Here is a 24,553-nt window from a genome sequence, read left to right on the forward strand (position 1 = left end):
GTCGAGACTTATATTGATCATCCGTTGAAACTTTGTGAATCATCCGTTGAGACTGTCTTCTTGATAGTTAACTCTATTTCATTTATACAAAATTATATAACATCTATTATTTACAATTCACCATCATATCTTACATATCAATCTAGTAGTCAACATGACTTAAACATTCGACAACACCTAGTTCACTAAGTTATCCAAGTATGCAGAAATGTGCTACTAGTCTTATTGTACATAAGCTACTCTTTCAATATATGTTGAAATGATCATCCGTTGAAAGCTACAAAATCACTTAAATAATATCTACTTAGTATTTTATTCAAATTATCATCAAGTACACAACATATTCCTAACAATCTCCCACAATTTATGTCTACTGGAATTATAGTCATAAATTAAGAGAAACTTGATGATAACAAAACACTCTATGAATACAGAATAAAATAAAGTAGATAAAATTTACAAGTGGTGCAATTTATTGAAAATTCTCACAAAGAAAGATTTGTAGAGTGTCTTATAGATCATTATCAAGATGCTCATCTAGATTGAGAAATTTAAGATCATTTTCTTGATTGCCTTGACTTCTTCCCAGCTTCACATCATTCTCTTCAATCTGACATTGGAATTGTCTAAAAAATTTTGATTCATTCTCATTTGTTAGATCCAGCTTTTCTTGTATTTCTCTGAGAGTTTCATGGCTAGCGATCTTTAGCTGATCTTCCAATCTGAAGAATCTTTATAATGTTCTTTTCATCGTTGAACTCCATGATCCAGTATGGCCTCAAATGCAACCTATCTTCAGTGAAAGGAATAGTCAATACTCTTGGGAGTGCATTTGGTCCTCTCCAGCTATTTCTTATCTCCTCAATCTTGTTTAGTACCATTTTCTTGGATACTATGTTGAATTCAAAGTTTTTCTTGATTGAGGAGAAGACAGTCACTAAAGTTGAACAGCCTTCATTGAGAATTCTGTGAAGTGGCCATGTAATTTCTTTACCACCCTAGTACCTGAAGACTAGTCTCCCTGGAAGGTGCTTGTAGGCATCAATAGATCTGACTTCTTCAAGCTCATCCAGATAGAGATTTATATCTGAAAATTCTTTGATGTCACATATGAAGAGTTGATCTCCTTTGTTGACAGTAGGTTTGGTTTTGGCCACTTGCTTGGATTTGAGCTTGGTAGGCTTGACTGTTTTGACTACTTTTTCCTTTGTCTTCCTTTGTTTGGAAAAGATTGGAAGATTTAGATCAGGAAGAGGCAAGTTGTCCCAATCTATAGGCTCATCATTTGGAACAACAGTATCACCATGAAAGGTGATGTTAGGATCAACCTTGAATTCAGCTTCCTTCACAGTAGGTATGGCTGATTGGCTTGAGGTTGTAGATTGGGCTGACATGTAGTCTTTCTTGTCTTCATCAAAATTTATCTTCCTCTTTGCATGCATCTTGTATCTAAACTTCCTTTTTATATGCGTTGGTTTTTTTCTTTCCTTCACCCAGATTCTCAGATGTCTCGGTTGGCAATATAACTTCTGTGATTGCAGGCTTCTTAGCTTGGTTCTTGGCATCTAAAGCAGCTTGCTTTTGTTGTTGTTTGAGCCTCACCTTTTCTTCTTTCTTAGCTTCTGCAAATTGTGGATGTCCAGCCACTACACACAGATCAATTTATCATTTCCGTAGATTTTAGCAATTCTTTTCTTTAGCACTGAGTCTATGAGATCTTTGAAGAAAGCTATGGACCTTCCAAGCAGCTTTTTTTATCTAGCCTAGGGGTTTCATATGATAGGTCTAGTGGATTTTTGTCTGAGGTTTTTGGATAAATTATTTTTGGATTAAAAATTTCACTGGCCTTTGGAGATTTGATTGTTGAGGGTTGACCCCTTTCTAAGTTCCCTAGGCTCATCTCATCAGCTGAAATTTGTCTCAATTGAGAGAAGTGAGAGAAGACTTTGTCTTTCTTCTCAATTGGACCAAACTTCTTTACAATTTATTCATCAATTTTCTTCCATTTGTCATCCAGTTCTTTCTCAACTGCTGCAACATCAAGCTGTTTAGATTTCTCATTTGATTCCAACTTAGCAGCTGCTATCTTAATTAGATCAATGCTGTCCATGACTGGTGGCTTTAGGAAAGTAAATGCGGGAACAATTACTTTGCTTACTTGAATTTTGAGCACTTTCTCCCCCTCACTTGTTGACTCCCCTTGGGTAACTGGAATAATATTTTTCTCTCCCTTTTTGTTAGCATCAAGTTGAGTGGAGGTTGAGGTCTGTGCAGCCACCAGTTTCCGAAGTAGCATAGTTTGTTGGGCTTGATGGAGATGAATTTTAGTGATTGAAGTTTCCAGGGTTTTGATCCTTTTGTCTAAGGAATCCACCTTGCTGCTTAGATCTGAATTTTTCCTTAGTTGTCTGCTGATGTCTAGAAAAGTTGTTCTAGGAAACTTGGCATCCAATCTCTCAGTAACATCCTTTTTGATTTGATCAATTTCAGTATTTAGTTCATTGAAATCCTGATTTTGTTTAAGAGATTGTATTTGATGCAGTTGAAGAGAGTGCAAATGTGCTTGTAGAAGGCTCTTGGTGTTGGCATTTGTAGTAGCTTGAAGGGCTGTCTGAGTTTGCTGAATGATATGAGAAAGGGTGGACTTGAAATGATGCTCATCACATGCTTTGAAAAACACCCAAGATGGCATGTTTGATCTAAAGCTAGGGCCTGCTTGTCCCCCTATATCCATGGAGTCTCCTTCATCATCATCTTCATCCCCAGATAGATCCTCAGAACCACCAGTTCCATAATCAATGTCATCACTAGCTGTGGGTGGCATGGCTGTGATGGCATCTTTAGCTCTTTGCATGGAGGTAGTAGTATGTACCAAATTGAGCATTCTTTCAGCAGCCACATTGTCCAGTTCAGCCAAAACTTGATAAGCTGAAACAGGGCGAGTAAATGGCAGTTTCATAAGAAAAAGAATCTAAGAAAACTTGATATTCTTGCTGAATTAATTTTTTTTTAGCCTCATTGAGATTTATTAACTGACTTACAATTAGATTTGGCCAAATGTGCGGGTTTGAACCGCTCATTCGGGACCGGTTCATACGGAAACCGTAAAAAATTCGGACCGAACCGGGCCGGTTCAAACCCGCCCAATTCGCTAAATTAGGTGAACCGAATACGAATACTAATTTCAGAACCCGGAACCGCACGAGCCCGCACGAGCCCGCACGAGCCGAGCCCGCACGAGCCGCACGGACCAGGCAACTCGCACAGCCCGCACGAGCCCGCACAGCCCGCCCGCGGGTGTGCCTCACACGCCAACATCTTCCTCCTTTCTGCCATGTCTGTGAACTGTGTTTCTGTCCATATAGAAGAAAACCAAGCCTATTGAGATGATATAATCGTTAGATGCTTGAGTAATATGTCCATATAGAAGAAAAGTTCACGCCCATGAGTTGCTTGATGAAATGTTTACACCAGAATTAATTGGTTATGCCACAATACTAATTTTGTAGAAAACAACATCAAGAGGACTGATAAATTTTGAAGGTTTTTATAGCTACATTTTGGTTTTGTGTAATGGTTAAATCATAATATCCCTACACATAATGGAAGACCTTTGGAAATGGAGGCTTGTATACATGAAAATTATCAGGTACAGAGGTAATATTTTGGGTTATAATGGCTCAATAAAAGAACAATTCTAGAGACTTCATATTTACCCAAAAGATGATTTCCTTCAAGTTGGTTACTGTGAGAGGGTTCCAAATTCGCATGCTTAAAGCCCGCACTCAGCACGCACAGCCCGCATCGCTCACGAGTCCAGTGTCGGTTACGAGTTCGTGTATGTCAGTTCGAGCCCAGCCCGACCCGATTCGTTTAACTTGCGTGCCGGTTTAGTGTTCTTGCTTCCCGAGCTCAACCCGCATTCAGCCCGGCCCGGCCCGCACGGACCGCCTAACTGGCCAGCTCTACTTACAATGGGCTCTTCCATTCTTCTGTACATGCTTTTCTTTCATTTTCTCTCTTTTCTTGAATCAAGGGCTCCCCTTGGCTTCCCACCCTCACACCCTCACCTTCACCTACTAAGGTGGGACTCCACTCACTCAGTTTTGCCAAGCTGGAAGAAATAGCTTGCAGTTTTTCACTCTTTTCCTCTCCTTTTGCCTGAGAGCAACTCAGCCTCTCACTCAATTCACTCACTTCCATCAGTCCTAAGAGTGATTGTACAAATACTAGATCATCTGCACTTGTAACATTTGTTGAAGTTTGAAGTGGTGCAATGATATTCAACGATGAGGAACATCCATCAAAATAGTAGTTGAGAGTTTCAACGGATGACTGCTGTTAAGCACATCCGTCGAGATACAATCACTTGTCAACAGATGAACAATATCCGTCGAGATAGTGGAAATGAAAGAGTTTGGGGTAGAGACCAATGTTGAATCTGTGGTGATTGATTTGAGATATTGCACAGATGTTTCAGTAGACTCAGAAAGAAATGGCAAGTAAGCCAACAAATCATCTAAAAGATGATGCTCACTTGCTTGAATTTTTGGCTCCTCCCTGAGAGTTAGAGATGGAGAATCAGGAATTGATATATGAATTATATTAACATCTAGTGAATGTGTGGGTGAGTTTAGTATGTTAGGTGATTCAATTATTAAAGATTTTGGCCGTGACTCCACATTTATTGGAGCCACATCAACCAGACTTTGAGAATGTGCATGTACTGAGTCTTTGACTGCAGTAGGCACAGTGTGTGCACCCTGTGTATCCCCAATGGTTTTGGATTTCTTCTTTCTGGCATAAGTTTGGGGTGAGCTTGTGTCCCTTACCCTTTTGGCCTATGCTCTTGGCTGAGAGTTTTGTTTAGTAGTCACATCCTTTTGGGAGGATGCAACTAGCAATGAGCTAATGTCCTTAGTAATCACTACAGTTTTTTGGGAAACTACAGTGTGGCTAAGTTGTGATTCACTCACCTTTCCAACCTTATTATTCTTAGGGCTTCTTTGATGTTCACCCTGTCCCTCACTAATCTTACTTCGCTTCACACTCCCCTCTTGATTTTTAGTAGATTTTACAACTAGCTTCTGTTGAGAGAAACTAGAGGGGGCTTTCTTTGACCTTGATTTTGAAACTTTTGGTTTTTTGGCTTGGGTAGACATCTGTTTTGTCACATTCACAGATGCCATTGCCACAGTTGATGAAAAAGAAGTAGGTGGTTGAGAAATAGTGGTAGAGACAGAAATATTTACCTCACTTACCTGAGGCAACTCCATGATTGGTATGTACACAAGTGTAACATCTATGTGATGATTTCCCTGTTCAAGTCAGCAATAATTCTCCTCTCTTAGAACTAACAAGCTAACTTGTTTGTTGGTTTCTCAATGGTGAGATTCTCAGAAACAAAATTAGCTAGCATCATGAAAAATCTAGCATAATAGATATTCTTAGACCTCTTCTTAATATCCCTAATTCACTCCCTATCTTATAAAATGACAGAAGTGCTAAAATTGAAATACTTATCACTAAGAAATATAAGCATATGAACAAGTGAGTAAGATACAACATCAAAATTACTTATTTTTCCAGAAAACACCTTGATAAATGAATCACATAGAAAACTCCATTATTTTTTAAGACCTAGTCTCCTAACATCGCCTAATTTAGTGGCATCAAGAGCATAACCCATGGAAACTAGCATGTTACTCACATCAGTGTCTGTGTGCAAGTGTGTTAGTTTCAGGCAAATTAAAACACTTTTCAATTGCATCACAGTTAACACAATGTTCACTACCTTTGAGAGTGAAGGTAATGGTCTTGTCCTTTGAGTTGAACACATCTGTAGTCCAAATTTCCTCGACAACCTCACAGTAAATGGTTGAGGACTCAAGCATGGCATAGCTCAATTTACAGTTTAGTATGAAGTCCATCATCTCGTGATAGTCTTTAGATGCCAAAATTTGCTTGTTCACTAAAGCCACAAAGTTGTTCTTTTCATAAACAAACCCAGTTGAGGACATGATTTTGACTATGGGTGCCATTGTTGTGATTGAGATTAGTTGCAGAGAGAGTTTTTGCTTTTGGGAAGAAGAAGTTAGAGAAATTGCTTTGAGAAAGATAAAAACAAAGAATAGAAATGTAATTAGCTTTTATACTTTCTCAGAAATAAGCTGTCAAAAAGTAAAAAGTAAAATAAAGTGACCAATCAAATTAACCCAAAATAGCCGTTTAAAAATAAGAGAAAACTGTCAAAATTCTAAGATTATCCGTTAAAATATACATATAGGCTGTAAGTAAATTCGACGGATGATGCTCAAAATTAACGGCTAAGATTGAGTACAATTCGACGGATGATGATAAAATTACCCAGAGTAATAATTGATACTTTTACGGATAATACAGTTCAATGGATGTTCATTTTCAATGAATAATGAACATCCGTCGAAATATAAATTTTGACATAGCCAAAATTTACATTAATGACAAGAAATATCAAATATTATTCTGGCTGTAGTTCAATTTACCTAGACATCAAAGTAGATTATGAGTAATTAAGCATACCTAACTCACTTACCAATCTAGTGAAAGTGAATTCATCAAGTGGTTTGGTAAAGATGCTTGCAAGTTGTTTTTCACTTGGAACAAAATGAAGTTCCACAGTACCATTCATAACATGCTCTCTAATGAAGTGGTACTTGACGTCAATGTGCTTTGTCCTTGAATGTTGTACTGGATTCTCAGTGATGGCAATAACACTTGTGTTATCACAAAAAATAGGAATCTTATTCACTTATAGACCATAGTCTAACAGTTGATTTTTCATCCATAAAATCTGTGCACAACAACTACCAGCAACAATATATTCAGCTTCAGCTGTAGAAGTAGAAACTGAATTTTGCTTTTTACTGAACCATGATACTAGCTTGTTTCCTAGAAATTGACAGGTTCCTGTAGTACTTTTTCTATCAATATTATAACCTGCATAATCTGCATCTGAATAACCAGTTAGATCAAAGCCAGAATCTCTAGGGTACCAAATGCCAAGTTTTGGTGTTCGCTTGAGATATCTGAAAATTCTCTTAATAGCTATTAAATGAGATTCTTTAGGATTAGCCTAAAATCTAGCACATAGACAGGTAGCAAATATTATATCTGGCCTACTAGCTGTTAATTATAAAAGTGAGCCAACCATGCCTCTATAGCTTAAAATATCCACAGACTTTTCAGCTTTCTTTAATTCAAGTTTAGTTACAGTGGCCATGGGAGTTTTTGCAGATGTGCAATCCATTAGATTAAATTCTTCAAAAGATCATAAATATATTTGGTTTGACTAATGAATATTCCATCACTAACTTGATGAACTTGTAAATTAAGAAAGTAAGTTAGTTCTCCCATCATACTCATTTCATATTTACTTTGCATCAATTGGAAAACTTTTTGCAAAGTTTTTCATCTGTAGAGCCAAATATAATATCATCTACATAAATTTGAACAAGTATACTGGAGCCATTAACATTTCTAAAGAATAAGGTTTTGTCAACAGTACCTCTAGTGAAGTAATTTTCTAAGAGAAACTTTGATAAACTATCATATCAGGCTCTAGGTGCTTGCTTCAATCCATAAAGTGCTTTCAAAGATAGTAGACGTATTCTGGAAAATTTGGGTCTTCAAAACCAGGAGGCTGACTGACATAGACTTCCTCCTCCAAATCTCCATTTAGAAAGGCACTTTAATATCCATTTTGTGGCGCCCTCCAAACCCGGGTCAGAAGTTTGGGGTCCACACACACACCATTTATAACCTGCTTATAACAATAATAAAGATAATAATAATATACAGTGACCCTACTTACCAACTACCACAGACCGCAACAGGTTAAAGTATGCACACAAGCCAAACACATACTTATTTTACAAACCGTTCAAATCTCAACTATCCAAACTCAGAACTGAGTAATAAACATTATTACAAACGTTTACAAACTTATATTATCCCGAAAGAAGCCTACTAGCTTAGCTCAATCAACCTGAACCCCTAGCTCTCGCGCTGGACTGGGGATCCTCGGTACCAACCGGTTCCTTTTTAACTGGAAAAGAACATAAACAACATCACACAAATGAGCTAACTAGCTCATCAAGTCACAATGACAAAACTAAGAATAATGATCACCAAGTGAAAATGGTTACGATATCAAGTGAACAATGAATTATGATTTAGAATTGGATATTATATTTTCATTTTAAAAACCAAGGTTAGGCTGCTGATCAGTCACGCACTAACCCCGAGCAAAGCACACAACACTGCTCTAACTACTGGATCCAAGGCACATATTGGCCTAACTTGACCATTATATGGTCTGACCACGAATCTGGTCCACAATTTTATAAAAACAATCCAATTCTAACATAATAACAGAATAAGCAGTAATAAACAATAAACAGGATCATTAACAACATTGGACATTCAATAATGAAAATGGTTTCAATCTGCATAAAGATCAATATGGCATTCCCAAAGCTTGGCTGTTAGGTAATGAAAGAATTGGATAACAAAGGAATCAATGTTTCAGGGTTTCCAAAAACTTGGTCTTTCAGAGCACAAGATACAATAGGTTGAATGTGTAAGCAATCTGGTTCAGTGTTTGATATTTAGTTTGTATGTACTTGTGGAGTAGTATCGTATATTTGAGGTTCGTATTGGGTATACAACAATCAATGGACTAGAAAGAATCAGGTTTACGGCTCAAGATCAATAACTGAAATCAGGGTTTAGGGTTTAGTGCTTCAAAGCACTTACAATATTAAAAAGAACTATCAATCACTACAATATCTCGAGAAAGTTCCGAACACTTGCCTGGTACTAGCTTATTATACTGCACTCGCTTTCAGTCACGACTGTCTTACTCTTTGACTACCTGTTTCCCTTTCCTACGCCTTGCCTCTTCTGCTCACATATCATAAGCATCTATCAATATTCAACTTATACGATTCTATTCGACACATACTTCTATTTACCCTTCGTTTCACCCAAATCCGATTAACGGATTGAAAGTTACGCAATAAACAAGTAAATATCGAATATATAGACCGACAGTTAACCAACAAGTCACATATAACATATAACACGTCACATAATCAATGATATAACGTTTATAACGAAGTCTCGGGTCATAAACAGACTTTCGGATATTTAAAATGATTTTTAAAACATTTTTCGGAATTAAAACGGGTCGTTGGATCAATTTGGAGTAATAAACAGGGTTCGGCTGGCCAATTCTGGCTTCAAAACAATTTTATAATAATTATCGAGCCTTGAAAACAGTTTAAAATAATATTTTAAAGCTCGAAACTATTTTTTCAGAATTTTAAATCATTTTTAAATAATTAAATCTAATTAAATAATTAATTAAAATCAATTAATAATTAATTAAATCAATTAATCAATTAATTTCCAAATTAATTGACCAATTAATCAATTAAAAATTAACTGAAATTAATTAACTAATTAATTCAGATTTATTTTTAAATTAAAAATAATTTTTGGAATTAAAATAATAATTTTTGGAATTTTCAGAATTAAAATCGAATTTTTATAATAAAAATAAATAGGGAATATGATTTTTGAGTATTTTTAAAACAGGAATCCTATTTTTGAAAACTCTGGAAAGTTCAGGGACTGAACTTCATCGTTTTCAAAAGTCAGGGTACTAAACTGTAATTTTCCAAGGGGTCGCCGGAAAACAATCGGGGGTGGCCGGAGAACTCAATTCCGGCACCCTCACCTCACCATCTGCTCCAGATCTACACTACATAACACCAGGAATCTATTCGCGCAATCAAAACACATCAATCATCCCTGTCCTGGCCGGAAATTGGCCAAGAACATCGAAAACTTAAAAAGACAACTCCCTTCGATTCATTAATTCTCTGTTAACGAGCTATATACCAATCGATTGCAAATTTCATAAGGAACACAACCCACTATAAAATCAACAACTAATAACCCCTAAATCAAAAAGCCCCAAATTTTAATTGAAAACATTCATACGGATTATAAACCCTAATTTCAAAATTCGAAAATTAAACCCACTTTTGAGCATGTTATTGAACTCCAAATCAGATGTATGATATATGAAAATCAGCAGGAAAACAAGCTCTACAACATGCAATCATCAAATCATACAAACAATCATCCCGAACAGAAATTCATATTTTTAATAATAATAATTCGAAAATAAATAAATTTTCAGAAAATAAACCTTGATTTCTGCAGTGATATGGAACACAGAATCTGATAGTACTCCTTGAGACCTTCGATTTGGTTACTCCAACTTTTCCAACTGATTTCAATAATACTTGAAATGGTAGTTTGATTCTCAGAAGATTTTATGAATTTAGGGTTTTTCTCTGAAAAATTATAAAATTAACTGTCTGCAAATGATTTTGATACGAAATAAAAATACGGTAAAAGGCTATTTATAATTACGGAAAATTAGTATCCCGTTGGATCATTCCGAATATAAAATGGTACGTTTATTTATAAAAACTTATCCAAACGGTATCGGTTTTCGGGATAATTATCCAAATTAGTACAATTTGTCCTGCGGTCTTGGTCTGAGCGCCTGGTTACACGCATTACGAGGTGATAATTGTGATAATTTAATAAAAAGCTCCCGTTTCTCGAAAATACGAGTTTTTTTGATTTACCGAAACGAATATTATATCGAAAATGTTGCGCCGGGACCCGCGCAGGACAAACCGTATGCCTGATCGAAAAAGTCGAAACATGGAAAATGCTCGAAATATTGAAATTAGGCTAGGAAGGAGTTCTCGAAGAGTTTTCGGGTTCTAAAAACATAAAAACGAATGACGTCGGTTGGTTCCCGTTTTTATAAAATAGATTTTAAATACCGGGAAAAAGATTTTATAAAATCCCTATGATTCCTATAAATTCATAAATCAACATAAAAATAATTAGGAAGATATGACAATTATCTATATTTTATTTTGGACATATAAAAATTTAAATACTCAATTAATAATATTTTTAAACATCCAAACACATTTAACACTTAACAAATAATCACAGAATAGATACGGAAACACATATAATAATTATTTAATAGCAAAAACAATTAAACGATATATCCCGAATATTACACATTTGATAGACTTTGAAATTGGCATGGGCTGCATAGGCTAAGAAGATTCTCATGGCTTCAAGTCTTGTAACAGGAGCAAAGGTTTCATCAAAATCAATTCTTTCTTGTTGACATTAGCCCTTAGCAACCAATCTAGCTTTATTTCTGACCACTATGCCATTTTCATCCATGTTGTTTCTGAATACCCACTTGGTGTCAATAGGATTCTTTTCTAGGCTTGGGTACTAGCTTCCATACTTTATTCCTTTCAAATTGGTTTAGCTCCTCTTGCATAGCTAAAACCCAATCAAGATCCAACATAACTTCTTCTACCTTTTTAGGCTCTTCCTGAGATAGAAAGCTGCTACATAGGCATTTATCTTGACTTGTTTTCCTTAATTGCACTCTTGAAGAGGCATCACCAATGATCAGTTCTAATGGGTGATCTCTTGTCTACTTTCTCTGTTGAGGTAGATTAGCTCTAGATGAAGAGGCCTCATTATTGTCTTGATTTGTGACAAAGTTTGATTAGAAGAAAATCCCCCTGAGTTTGTGGATCTTTGACTTGTAGTTGGGGTTCTTTCTGATTGTGATATGTATTGGTCCTCAATTTCTATTAATGATTTAACGGATGTTGAATTTTCCCTTTCGACGGATGCTGTAGATTGTCTTCCAATGGATGATGCACTTGGTCTTTCGACGGATGTTGAATTATGTGCTTCATTTATTGTAGATTTTTCTGCATTTTCCTTAGACATTGGTTCTTGGCCACTCTCATCATCATTATCTTCAGAAATCATTTCAACATTATCAAATTTGAGGCTTTCATGGAAATCTCCATCTTTAGCGATCTTTAGCTGATCTTCCAATCTGAAGAATCTTTATAATGTTCTTTTCATCGTTGAACTCCATGATCCAGTATGGCCTCAAATGCAACCTATCTTCAGTGAAAGGAATAGTCAATACTCTTGGGAGTGCATTTGGTCCTCTCCAGCTATTTCTTATCTCCTCAATCTTGTTTAGTACCATTTCTTGGATACTATGTTGAATTCAAAGTTTTTCTTGATTGAGGAGAAGACAAGTCACTAAAGTTAAACAGCCTTCATTGAGAATTCTGTGAAGTGGCCATGTAATTTCTTTACCACCCTAGTACCTGAAGACTAGTCTCCCTGGAAGGTGCTTGTAGGCATCAATAGATCTGACTTCTTCAAGCTCATCCAGATAGAGATTTATATCTGAAAATTCTTTGATGTCACATATGAAGAGTTGATCTCCTTTGTTGACAGTAGGTTTGGTTTTGGCCACTTGCTTGGATTTGAGCTTGGTAGGCTTGACTGTTTTGACTACTTTTTCCTTTGTCTTCCTTTGTTTGGAAAAGATTGGAAGATTTAGATCAGGAAGAGGCAAGTTGTCCCAATCTATAGGCTCATCATTTGGAACAACAGTATCACCATGAAAGGTGATGTTAGGATCAACCTTGAATTCAGCTTCCTTCACAGTAGGTATGGCTGATTGGCTTGAGGTTGTAGATTGGGCTGACATGTAGTCTTTCTTGTCTTCATCAAAATTTATCTTCCTCTTTGCATGCATCTTGTATCTAAACTTCCTTTTTATATGCTTTGGTTTTTTTTCTTTCCTTCACCCAGATTCTCAGATGTCTCGGTTGGCAATATAACTTCTGTGATTGCAGGCTTCTTAGCTTGGTTCTTGGCATCTAAAGCAGCTTGCTTTTGTTGTGTTTGAGCCTCACCTTTTCTTCTTTCTTAGCTTCTGCAAATTGTGGATGTCCAGCCACTACACAGATCAATTTATCATTTCCGTAGATTTTAGCAATTCTTTTCTTTAGCACTGAGTCTATGAGATCTTTGAAGAAAGCTATGGACCTTCCAAGCAGCTTTTTTATCTAGCCTAGGGGTTTCATATGATAGGTCTAGTGGATTTTTTGTCTGAGGTTTTTGGATAAATTATTTTGGATTAAAAAATTCACTGGCCTTTGGAGATTTGATTGTTGAGGGTTGACCCTTTCTAAGTTCCCTAGGCTCATCTCATCAGCTGAAATTTGTCTCAATTGAGAGAAGTGAGAGAAGACTTTGTCTTTCTTCTCAATTGGACCAAACTTCTTTACAATTTATTCATCAATTTTCTTCCATTTGTCATCCAGTTCTTTCTCAACTGCTGCAACATCAAGCTGTTTAGATTTCTCATTTGATTCCAACTTAGCAGCTGCTATCTTAATTAGATCAATGATGGTCCATGACTGGTGGCTTTAGGAAAGTAAATGCTGGAACAATTACTTTGCTTACTTGAATTTTGAGCACTTTCTCCCCCTCACTTGTTGACTCCCCTTGGGTAACTGGAATAATATTTTTCTCTCCCTTTTTATTAGCATCAAGTTGAGTGGAGGTTGAGGTCCTGTGCAGCCACCAGTTTCCGAAGTAGCATAGTTTGTTGGGCTTGATGGAGATGAATTTCAGTGATTGAAGTTTCCAGGGTTTTGATCCTTTTGTCTAAGGAATCCACCTTGCTGCTTAGATCTGAATTTTTCCTTAGTTATCTGCTGATGTCTAGAAAAGTTGTTCTAGAAAACTTGGCATCCAATCTCTCAGTACCATCCTTTTGATTTGATCAATTTCAGTCTTTAGTTCATTGAAATCCTGATTTTGTTTAAGAGATTGTATTTGATGTAGTTGAAGAGAGTGCAGATGTGCTTGTAGAAGGCTCTTGGTGTTGGCATTTGTAGTAGCTTGAAGGGCTGTCTGAGTTTGCTGAATGATATGAGAAAGGGTGGACTTGAAATGATGCTCATCACATGCTTTGGAAAACACCCAAGATGGCATGTTTGATCTAAAGCTAGGGCCTGCTTGTCCCCCTATATCCATGGAGTCTCCTTCATCATCATCTTCATCCCCAGATAGATCCTCAGAACCACCAGTTCCATAATCAATGTCATCACTAGCTGTGGGTGGCATGGCTGTGATGATATCTTTAGCTCTTTGCATGGAGGTAGTAGTATGTACCAAATTGAGCATTCTTTCAGCAGCCACATTGTCCAGTTCAGCCAAAACTTGATAAGCTGAAACAGGGCGAGTAAATGGCAGTATCATAAGAAAAAGAATCTAAGAAAACTTGATATTCTTGCTGAATTAATTGTTTTTTTAGCCTCATTGAGATTTATTAACTGACTTACAATGGGCTCTTCCATTCTTCTGTACATGCTTTCTTTCATTTTCGCTCTTTTCTTGAATCAAGGGCTCCCCTTGGCTTCCCACCCTCACACCCTCACCTTCACCTACTAAGGTGGGACTCCACTCACTCAGTTTTGCCAAGCTGGAAGAAATAGCTTGCAGTTTTTCACTCTTTTCCTCTCCTTTTGCCTGAGAGCAACTCAACCTCTCACTCAATTCACTAACTTCCATCAGTCCTAAGAGTGATTGTACAAATACTAGATCATCTGCACTTGTAACATTTGTTGAAGTTGAAGTGGTGCAATGATATTCAACGATGAGGAACATCCATCAAAATAGTAGTTGAGAGTTTCAACGGATGACTGCTGTTAATCACATCCGTCGAGATACAATCACTTGTCAACAGATGAACAATATCCGTCGAGATAGTGGAAATGAAAGAGTTTGGAGTAGAGACTAATGTTGAAATCTGTGGTGATTGATTTGAGATATTGCACAGATGTTTCAGTAGACTTAGAAAGAAATGGCAAGTAAGCCAACAAATCATCTAAAAGATGATGCTCACTTGCTTGGATTTTTGGCTCCTCCCTGAGAGTTAGAGATGGAGAATCAGGAATTGATATATGAATTATATTAACATCTAGTGAATGTGTGGGTGAGTTTAGTATGTTAGGTGATTCAATTATTAAAGATTTTGGCCGTGACTCCACATTTATTGGAGCCACATCAACCAGACTTTGAGAATGTGCATGTACTGAGTCTTGACTGCAGTAGGCACAGTGTGTTGCACCCTGTGTATCCCCAATGGTTTTGGATTTCTTCTTTCTGGCATAAGTTTGGGGTGAGCTTGTGTCCCTTACCCTTTTGGCCTATGCTCTTGGCTGAGAGTTTTGTTTAGTAGTCACATCCTTTTGGGAGGATGCAACTAGCAATGAGCTAATGTCCTTAGTAATCACTACAGTTTTTTGGGAAACTACAGTGTGGCTAAGTTGTGATTCACTCACCTCCAACCTTATTATTCTTAGGGCTTCTTTGATGTTCACCCTGTCCCTCACCAATCTTACTTCGCTTCACACTCCCCTCTTAATTTTTAGTAGATTTTACAACTAGCTTCTGTTGAGAGAAACTAGAGGGGGCTTTCTTTGACCTTGATTTTGAAACTTTTGGTTTTTTTGGCTTGGGTAGACATCTGTTTTGTCACATTCACAGATGCCATTGCCACAGTTGATGAAAAAGAAGTAGGTGGTTGAGAAATAGTGGTAGAGGACAGAAATATTTACCTCACTTACCTGAGGCAACTCCATGATTGGTATGTACACAAGTGTAACATCTATGTGATGATTTCCCTGTTCAAGTCAGCAATAATTCTCCTCTCTTAGAACTAACAAGCTAACTTGTTTGTTGGTTTCTCAATGGTGAGATTCTCAGAAACAAAATTAGCTAGCATCATGAAAAATCTAGCATAATAGATATTCTTAGACCTCTTCTTAATATCCCTAATTCACTCCCTATCTTATAAATGACAGAAGTGCTAAATTGAAATACTTATCACTAAGAAATGTAAAGCATATGAACAAGTGAGTAAGATACAACATCAAAATTACTTATTTTTCCAGAAAACACCTTGATAAATGAATCACATAGAAAACTCCATTATTTTTTAAGACCTAGTCTCCTAACATCGCCTAATTTAGTGGCATCAAGAGCATAACCCATGGAAACTAGCATGTTACTCACATCAGTGTCTGTGTGCAAGTGTGTTAGTTTCAGGCAAATTAAAACACTTTTCAATTGCATCACAGTTAACACAATGTTCACTACCTTTGAGAGTGAAGGTAATGGTCTTGTCCTTTGAGTTGAACACATCTGAGTCCAAATTTCCTCGACAACCTCACAGTCAATGGTGAGGATCAAGCATGGCATAGCTCAATTTACAGTTTAGTATGAAGTCCATCATCTCGTGATAGTCTTTAGATGCCAAAATTTGCTTGTTCACTAAGCCACAAAGTTTTTCTTTGCATAAACAAAACCCAGTTGAGGACATGATTTTTGACTATGGTGCCATTGTTGTGATTGAGATTAGTTGCAGAGAGAGTTTTTGCTTTGGAAGAAGAAGTTAGAGAAATTGCTTTTGAGAAAGATAAAAACAAAGAATAGAAATGTTTCCACAACCCAACATGGAGTCGCTGAAGGCCCTTAGGTGCTTCGCCTCGAGGCTTCGGGGCAAGCTTCATTCCTGCGAGGAGGGCCTCGTACTCGGCCTCATTGTTTGTCAAGGGGAAGTCGAACCTTTTGGCCTGGCATATTTCAAATCCTTCGGGGCTGGAGAGGATCAAGCCTGCCCCACACTTTTTTCCGGCAACCGAACCGTCTACAAAGAGCTACCCTTTCCTGGGATCCGGATTAGTTGTTCTTCAGACGAGAGATCCTTCAGACCCTAGAATGCGCATTCAACCATGAAGTCGACCAAAGCCTGGGCCTTAATTGCCGTTCGGGGGACATATTCGAGATTCAAATTCCCGAGTTCAATGAACCACACTACGACTCTCCCGGAGGCTTCGGGCCTGGTCCAAAATCTCTTTAGAGGTTGATCGGTGACAACTTGGACCGTCCGGCCCTGAAAATAATGTCCGTAATTTCGGGAGGCATAACCAACCCATATGCGAATTCTCGGCGTTGGGGTACCTTGTCTCTGCGTCCTTGAGACATGGGACACGTAAAACACAGGATGTTGATTACCTTCATAATTCTTCACAAGGACGGCCCCCAGAGTTCTGTCAGACACCAGCTAGATAAAGCTGAAGAGTTTCTTCGGATCGGGCCTCATCAAGAGTGGTGCCTTTGTTAAATATTCCTTTACTTCTTCGAACGCCTTTTGGCATTCGGGCCCCCACTCAAAATTCTTTGACCCTTTGAGCACGGCGAAGAAGGGAAGTGCTTTCTCGGCTGACCGGGAAATGAAACGCCGAAGGGCGGCGAGCCGGCCCGTCAATTTCTGTATATCTCTAATGTATTTGGGAGGTTCCATATTGATAACTGCTTCGATCTTCTCCGGGTTCGCCTCTATTCCCCGGGCGCTGACCCATGTACCCGAGAAACTTTCCACTAGAGACTCCAAAGGTACATTTGTTCGGATTGATCCTCATGTTGTTCTTTCGGAGAGTTTCGAAGCATTCCTTTAAGTCCTTGGCATGATCTTGGAACAGTGACTTCACTATCATATCATCCACGTATGCTTCCATATTCCTCCCAATCTTCTCTTTAAAGACTTTGTTCACCATTCGCTGGAATGTGGCTCCAGCGTTCTTCAGTTTGAAGGGCATTTTAATATAAGCATAAGTCCCCTTCAGAGTTATGAACGCTGTCTTGGGCACATCCCTATCATTCATAGCAATTTGATGATAACCGGAAAAAGCGTCCAAAAACTAAGTACCTCATATCCTGCCATTGCGTCTATTAGTTGGTCGATGTTAGGCAATGGGTAGTGATCCTTCGAACATGCTTTGTTGAGGTCAGTGTAATCCACGCACATCCTCCATTTCCCGTTCGACTTCTTCACGACCACCACATTGGCTAGCCAGTCAGGATACTCGATCTCCTCGATAAATTTGGCCTCTAAAAGTTTTTCCACCTCGGCCTCTATTTACCTTCTGTCGTTTTGACTACAAATGTCCTCTTCTTTTGCTTTACCGGCTTGGCCTCGGGCTGCACGTTCAAGCAGTGCGTTGCCGTCTTGGGATCCATCCGGGCATATCTTCGGGCCCCCAGTCTATCTCTCAGATCTCGGATGAACTGATAAAGCTCGCCGTCTTTGATCATGCGCTCAATGAGCTTCTTGAGGTGGTAGCCATCATCTGTGCTATGCCCCTTGTCCCTGTGATAGTCACAGTACTTATCGGGTTTTTCTTGTGATTCGGGACCTTCATCTTGGCGGGGGCGAACAAATCCTGGCTTGCCCTTTATCTCATGGAGAATCTGGAGATCGGCGCAATTCAAGGAGTGAAACACGGCAGAATCTCTATCTCGACGTCGTTCGGCCCCTCGATCTGATTCCTTCCTTCCTTCCTTTCTTGCTATCCCTTCGGTCAGATCCTGATCTTGAGCCCTCATATCTATCGGCTTCGCTTGACATCGGTCGTCCCTTCTTGTGTCTTTTATATCCCCTAATACTTTCCCATCTTGCGGCGAATATTCTCGCCTCTCATATATATATCATTTAGGGATTTTGTGGGAAAATCGTAAAGAGATGAACGAAGCTTTTTTTACCTTTGTAGGGGTCGAGCCCCGCCGTTAGGAAGCCCATTGCTTTGATTTTGTCCAGATTGGTGACCATTCCCGCTTCTTCCTTGAATTCTAGCGAGATAATCCCCCAGCTCCTCATTCGCCCTCTACCGACAATGGACCAAGGCTTCGGTGTCCTTCGCCTTTCGGCACAGGTGCGAGTAGTACTTTAAAAATTTCCTCTTCAACTGCTCCGTTAAGACCCGATGGACCGAGGCTTCAGGGATTTGTACCACATTGAGGCAGACCCTTTGAGATAAGTCTTGAACATTTTGCACAGCTATATCATTGTGGCCCATCCCAACCATCAGGAGTTCATACTTTTCACAGTGGTCCTCGGGTCCCTTTTCCCGTTAAACTCGCTCATCTTGGGGAATTATCTCTCCTTTCCCGGAGGGGGTCGGTATAGCTCAATCTTTGTGTTACAACAGGTTCTCGATCGGGCCTCCTATCACCGAAGAGGGCCTTCTCTAAGCGATTGAGCCTGAGGCGGGATCCATCGGGCTCTTCACCTGAATCGGAAGAGTAGGGTTGCTTAGCCCCTCTTCCTTCGGGGATGCGAATCAGAGTCAAACTCATCTTCTTCGTCATACGCCCTTCGTTCCCTTCTATCCTTATGTGCTCTGCCGATTTCTTCGGCCCGCATCGCTTCTCTCAAGGCTTGTTCTTGCAGTTCAATTTCTTCCCTCTGTAGTTGCAGGGCTTTAAGCCGGAGGGCATCAACTTCTCTTTTCTTGGCCCACACTTCCGCTTCCTTGTCAATCTGATCAACTTTGGTCTTACCCTTCTCCGCGGCCTTTTCTGCCCGGATCTTTAGGAGTAAGGCCTCTTCTTCAGGGGTTAACGTGATAACCCCGTCCTCGTCGACTAGGGAGGATGGTTGTCCCTTGTCGGCGAAATCAGGTGGCGGTGAATGCTCATGAATTTCTGTCATTTTCTCAACTTGTAACTCTCTCGTGATTCCCACAGACGGCACCAAATGTTACGCCCAGATCCTTTCGGTTGTATGAACAGATTTCGGCTGGATTGAAGATGGCTTCGCGCCGTACCTGAAAGTGAAGAGAATGCGAGGGTTTGGACCCCCGATTCACCTCCGGTGTGAGAATCAGAATCTGGCTGTAAAATTAGGGTAGTAATACAAGAGAAGTAGAGTGTTGAGAGTGCATATATTTTATCTTACTTCACAAGGGTTTTTATACCCAATCATGCCATGAATGTTCTTCCATTACCAACTATTAAGGAGGGAGTGAAAAGGGGGCGTTATGTGCCTTGCATTGTCCAACGGTCCGCGAGTAGCAGGCCTCGGTCTGGGATTCCATGGGCCTTGGCGACGCGGGCCTGGAGGTCTTTCGGCTCAGTAGCACAACCGCTTAATGGGCCTTCGTTCAATGGGTCTTATTGGGCCTATAACCAACACCCTGTACATGCCAGATTTGAGTATTATCTTTTATCAATTCACAAGCTCCGGCTACTGCTAGCCTACAAAATAACTAAAGTTTGACAAGGATATTTCATCCAAAATATCCCAACCTTAAAAATTTCACATGCCATATTTCTCCTCCACTCAGAATAATATTAGCATATCACTTCACCTAGCTACTCAAGAACTAGCTAAAAATTAGAAAAACATCTTAACCATTGCGCACACACACACATTATGATGATGCAAAAAATAGTTTGTTGCGCCACACCGCCAGCGTGACACCTACAATAGTACCCATCGCAAGGATCGACATCCTTGCCGGTCCGTACGATCCCCGGAGGGTACGGATTGCCAATGGTTGGGCCTTTAAAGGACAGGCTAGACTATTTTTGGTTTCAAGGACCAAGTACATATTTCAAAAAGAGAATAGAGGAGCACAAGAGCACTGTGTTTAGGACAAATATGCCGCCAACGTTTCCGTTTTTCATGGGAGTGAATCCGAATGTGATAGCAGTGCGGACTGCAAGTCATTTGCGCATATGTTTGATATGGAACTGGTTGAGAAGAAGAACCATTCTTATAGGAGATTTCATGCCTAGCACTGGCTTCACTGGCGATGTTCGTGTTTGTGCTTACCTTGATACTTCTGAACCTCAAACACACTCAGGTATGGTCCTGTTTGTTACTTTGACTTTTTGCACGTATTTAAGCTGTGTTGAAATGTATCATAAATATAATTTTTAAGATTTAATTTGAAGAGACCTTAACTACGAACATATAATTACAAATTTAGGATGCTAAGTATTATGGGACGCAAAGAATATAAGAAAACGATATTCAAACTTATGATTGTTTCTGTTGTTGTATAAATTTCTAACAGGTGAAGAAATTTGCAAAGGAGATTCTTAAACGCAGCTCAAAGATTTGGGTCCCTACTGTAACCTCAAACCTAGACACAATGTGGAACACCATCGAATCCGATATTGAAAAATCCGAATCTGGCTCCGTTACTCCCCTCGTCCAACTCCAACAATTCATCTTCAACTTCCTAACTCGTTGCCTAATCGGAGTGATCCATCAAAATCACCCGAGGTAGCCGAAAAAGGTTACATGTGGCTAGATGCTTGGCTTGCACTACAAGTCCTTCCCACTGTTAGCATCCCAAGCTTACAAACCTCTCGTAGAAATTTTTTGCGCATTCTTTCGCTTACCCTTCTTTTCTTGTCTCCGGAGGTTTATAATAAACTCGCGGAGTTTATTGAAAAAGAAGGCCAAGAAGTTCTTGAGCTAGCACAAAATGAGTTGGTCTCGGTAAAAAAGAAGCCCTGCATAACCTAATTTTTATCCTCGGGTTTAATGCATTCGGTGGATTTACTGTATTTTTACCAAGCCATTTTTAGTGCCCTAGGAAATGACAAGACAGGGTTGCAACAAAAGTTAAGAAATGAAGTCAAGGAAAAGATCGGGACGAGCTCGCTGAGTTTCGACTTGGTGAAACAACTCGACTTGGTTAACTCGTTCGTTTACGAAACACTCAGGCTTAACCCGCCTGTACCATTACAGTATGCGAGAGCTAGGACAAGATTTACGTTGAGCTCGCATTAACTCCGCATTTGAGATCAAAAAAGGGGAGTTACTCTGTGGATATCAACCTCAAGTTATGAGAGACGAGAAAGTATTCGAAGAGCCTGAAAAATTTGTTGCTGATAGGTTTACCACGAAAAAAGGGAGCGAGTTAACTGAATTATTTGTACTGGTCGAATGGACCACAGACGGGGACACCTAGCGAGTCGAACAAACAATGTGCTGGTAAAGATTATGTAACGCTTACAACTTCTATTATTGTGGCTCATATGTTTCAGAGGTACGAGTATCTTTCGATTGATTCTCAGGGATCAATCTCGAAAGTTTGAACATGCCAAGTAAATTTCGAATGTTTAGTGGAATACAACAAATTGTGGATTTATGTTATCTTCTTGTGTATTAAGACTTTTGGTGTAATTCATCTTTGTTTTTTTCAAAGGTCGTAAAATTTGAAAATCAATTATAAATTCGGTTATATTTCCAAAATCCTAATAATTAACCAATTTTCCTATTATTTTATTTTCGGCATTCGAATAAGGCCAAATACTAGCTTAAATTTAAATAGGTTCACCTTCAATTTCCCATAATACTCCTCCTAGCCGGCCGATTTTAGAACACATGTTTTTTAGGTGGTCAAAAAAATGAGTTATGTATGCTGAACCTTGCATTATCATAATGTATTCATTTTATGTTTATATACAAAAATTTTTGAATGAAGCAGAACATAAATCAGACTTTCACGCATTTCAAATAAATCACATTAATTATGTGGTTTCTAACAATTATTTAGTATACTTAAATTTCAGAAAATTAGAGAAGGTGCCACACAAACAATAGTATATATACTATTTCACATAATGATTTACTGAAGTTTTAATATATTGGGGGGAGATTATATATATAATTTTAAAATTTTGGAACTTGAAAAAAACCTATATGATATGAATTTATGTATCAGTTAATAATTGTGTCATTTTCGATGGAGTATCTGACCATGTCATTAATTATTATTATTATTATTATTATTATTACTTGAAAAGAAAATTGGCAATGATATTAAATAGTTCGTAATACAAATTTAATTATTTTGATAGGTTATAACAAATTCATTTATGTATAATTAATAAAAGTCAACTCTTGCAAATTTAATAATTGTTGTGATTTATTTGTAAGAAAAAATGCCCAAAATACACCACTTTACAGTTTCAAAGTATCCAAATACCCACCGGCAGGAAAACTGCCCAAAATATCCACTGAATACGCATGTTAGAGATGCGTATTCTATTTTAAAAAAAATACAAAGAATACGCATGTGAGACATGCATATTCTCTCACATGCGTATTTTTGTATTTTTTTTAAAAAATAGAATACGCATGATAATAATGCGTAATTCAGTGGGTATTTTGAGCGGTTTTCCCGCCGGTGGGTATTTGGGCAAATCTCCCCAAATAGTGTCTATTTTGGTTTTTCACCCTATTTTTATTATTTTTTAAAAATATTGTTATAATAAATATGTAGATTTGAGAAAAATACGGGTGTTGAATTAATTACTTTCTTTGGGATGTATATTATGTAGCTATATATAGCAGAATATCTTATCATAGAATATCTAATCATGTCCTATTTACTGTTGTATCATCGTATCATGTTTTGGTGTTTGAATATTAGTTGAATAATTTAATCTATTATATTTATGATGAATTTAACCTCTAACCATGTTTAATCTAGAATTGTTACGACATTATTATCGCATTATCTTATTTAAAGTAGTAGTAAAATAATGTAATCATTTTATATTTATGATTATATTAAAATAATCTCAATATTATATCAATGGTTGAGATTGTTTTGGCGTTATATGACCAAAATTTTGGATATTGAGTTCCTTGCACTTATTATATATAAGGATATATTTTAATATTTTTATTTAGAGTTACTTAAATTAAAAAAATATTACTAACTGAAATATGTAGTTGTTTACCGTTATTTTTAGGTATTTTTCCTAATATAATTATTTTTTTAATTTAAATGATAACTTTATCCCCATCAATAAGATACGAATCACATTTAGGTTTTTTTTTTTATTTTTTTTTATTATGAGTCCCATTGTAATGATCAAAACCCAACTAATAATAGTTAGTTGATTTTAATTTTGTTTAAAGACGAACCAATAGTAATTATTATTTTGTGTTAGCCCCAAATCCATTATACAAAATCAATTCAACTGCTTATTCTTAGTTGTTTTAAATTTATTTAACCTCTACCATTAGTATAATTTGTTTTAGTAAAGATAAATAGTGTATATTATTTTTTCTTATATCATGTTATTTACATTGACAAACGAACCTCTTTTCAAGTTTTGAAAAAAGTATAATGAATAACATGAATAAAAAACAATCTCGTGTATTATATTGTGCGAGGCGTGGATTTTTTTTAATATTGTATAATTTTAAAAAAAATAAATTGAACTGTAACTTTAAGATGCGAAATTTGTTTATTCACAATTTTTTATATGATACGATTTGATAATGATTATACATATACACAAGTATTTGTAAAAATATTTAACGGTTCATATTAAATTGGTAGTAATGAACCATGACTAACAAAAATTGGAATAAGATCATACCTATGCATATTATATAATAAGGATATAATTTGATATTTTTATTTAGAGATATTTAAACTTGAAAAATAATAATATTACTAATTGAAATCTATAATATTATTGTTATTTATTGTGTGTTTACCAAATATATTTTTTTAATGTAAACAATAAGTTTTATCCAGGTTCAATATATAATATACGAATCACATTTAGTTTTATTATTAATTTAATTATCTCTAGATACATTATTCTAATCAAGTTCAACTAACAATATTTAGTTTGATTTAAATTTTGTTTGTTAACTCAAATGAGTGGTATACATTATTTTATT

General features: G+C 37.4%; 1 pseudogene; it reads left to right on the plus strand.

The window, feature by feature from the left end:
• Window positions 1-20,263: 20,263 nt before the first annotated feature.
• Window positions 20,264-21,962, plus strand: LOC141705198 (fatty acid hydroperoxide lyase, chloroplastic-like; annotated as a pseudogene).
• Window positions 21,963-24,553: the final 2,591 nt, after the last annotated feature.

The sequence above is a fragment of the Apium graveolens genome, unplaced genomic scaffold (genome assembly GCF_009905375.1).
Source record: "Apium graveolens cultivar Ventura unplaced genomic scaffold, ASM990537v1 ctg8621, whole genome shotgun sequence".
NCBI classification, from domain to species: domain Eukaryota; kingdom Viridiplantae; phylum Streptophyta; class Magnoliopsida; order Apiales; family Apiaceae; genus Apium; species Apium graveolens.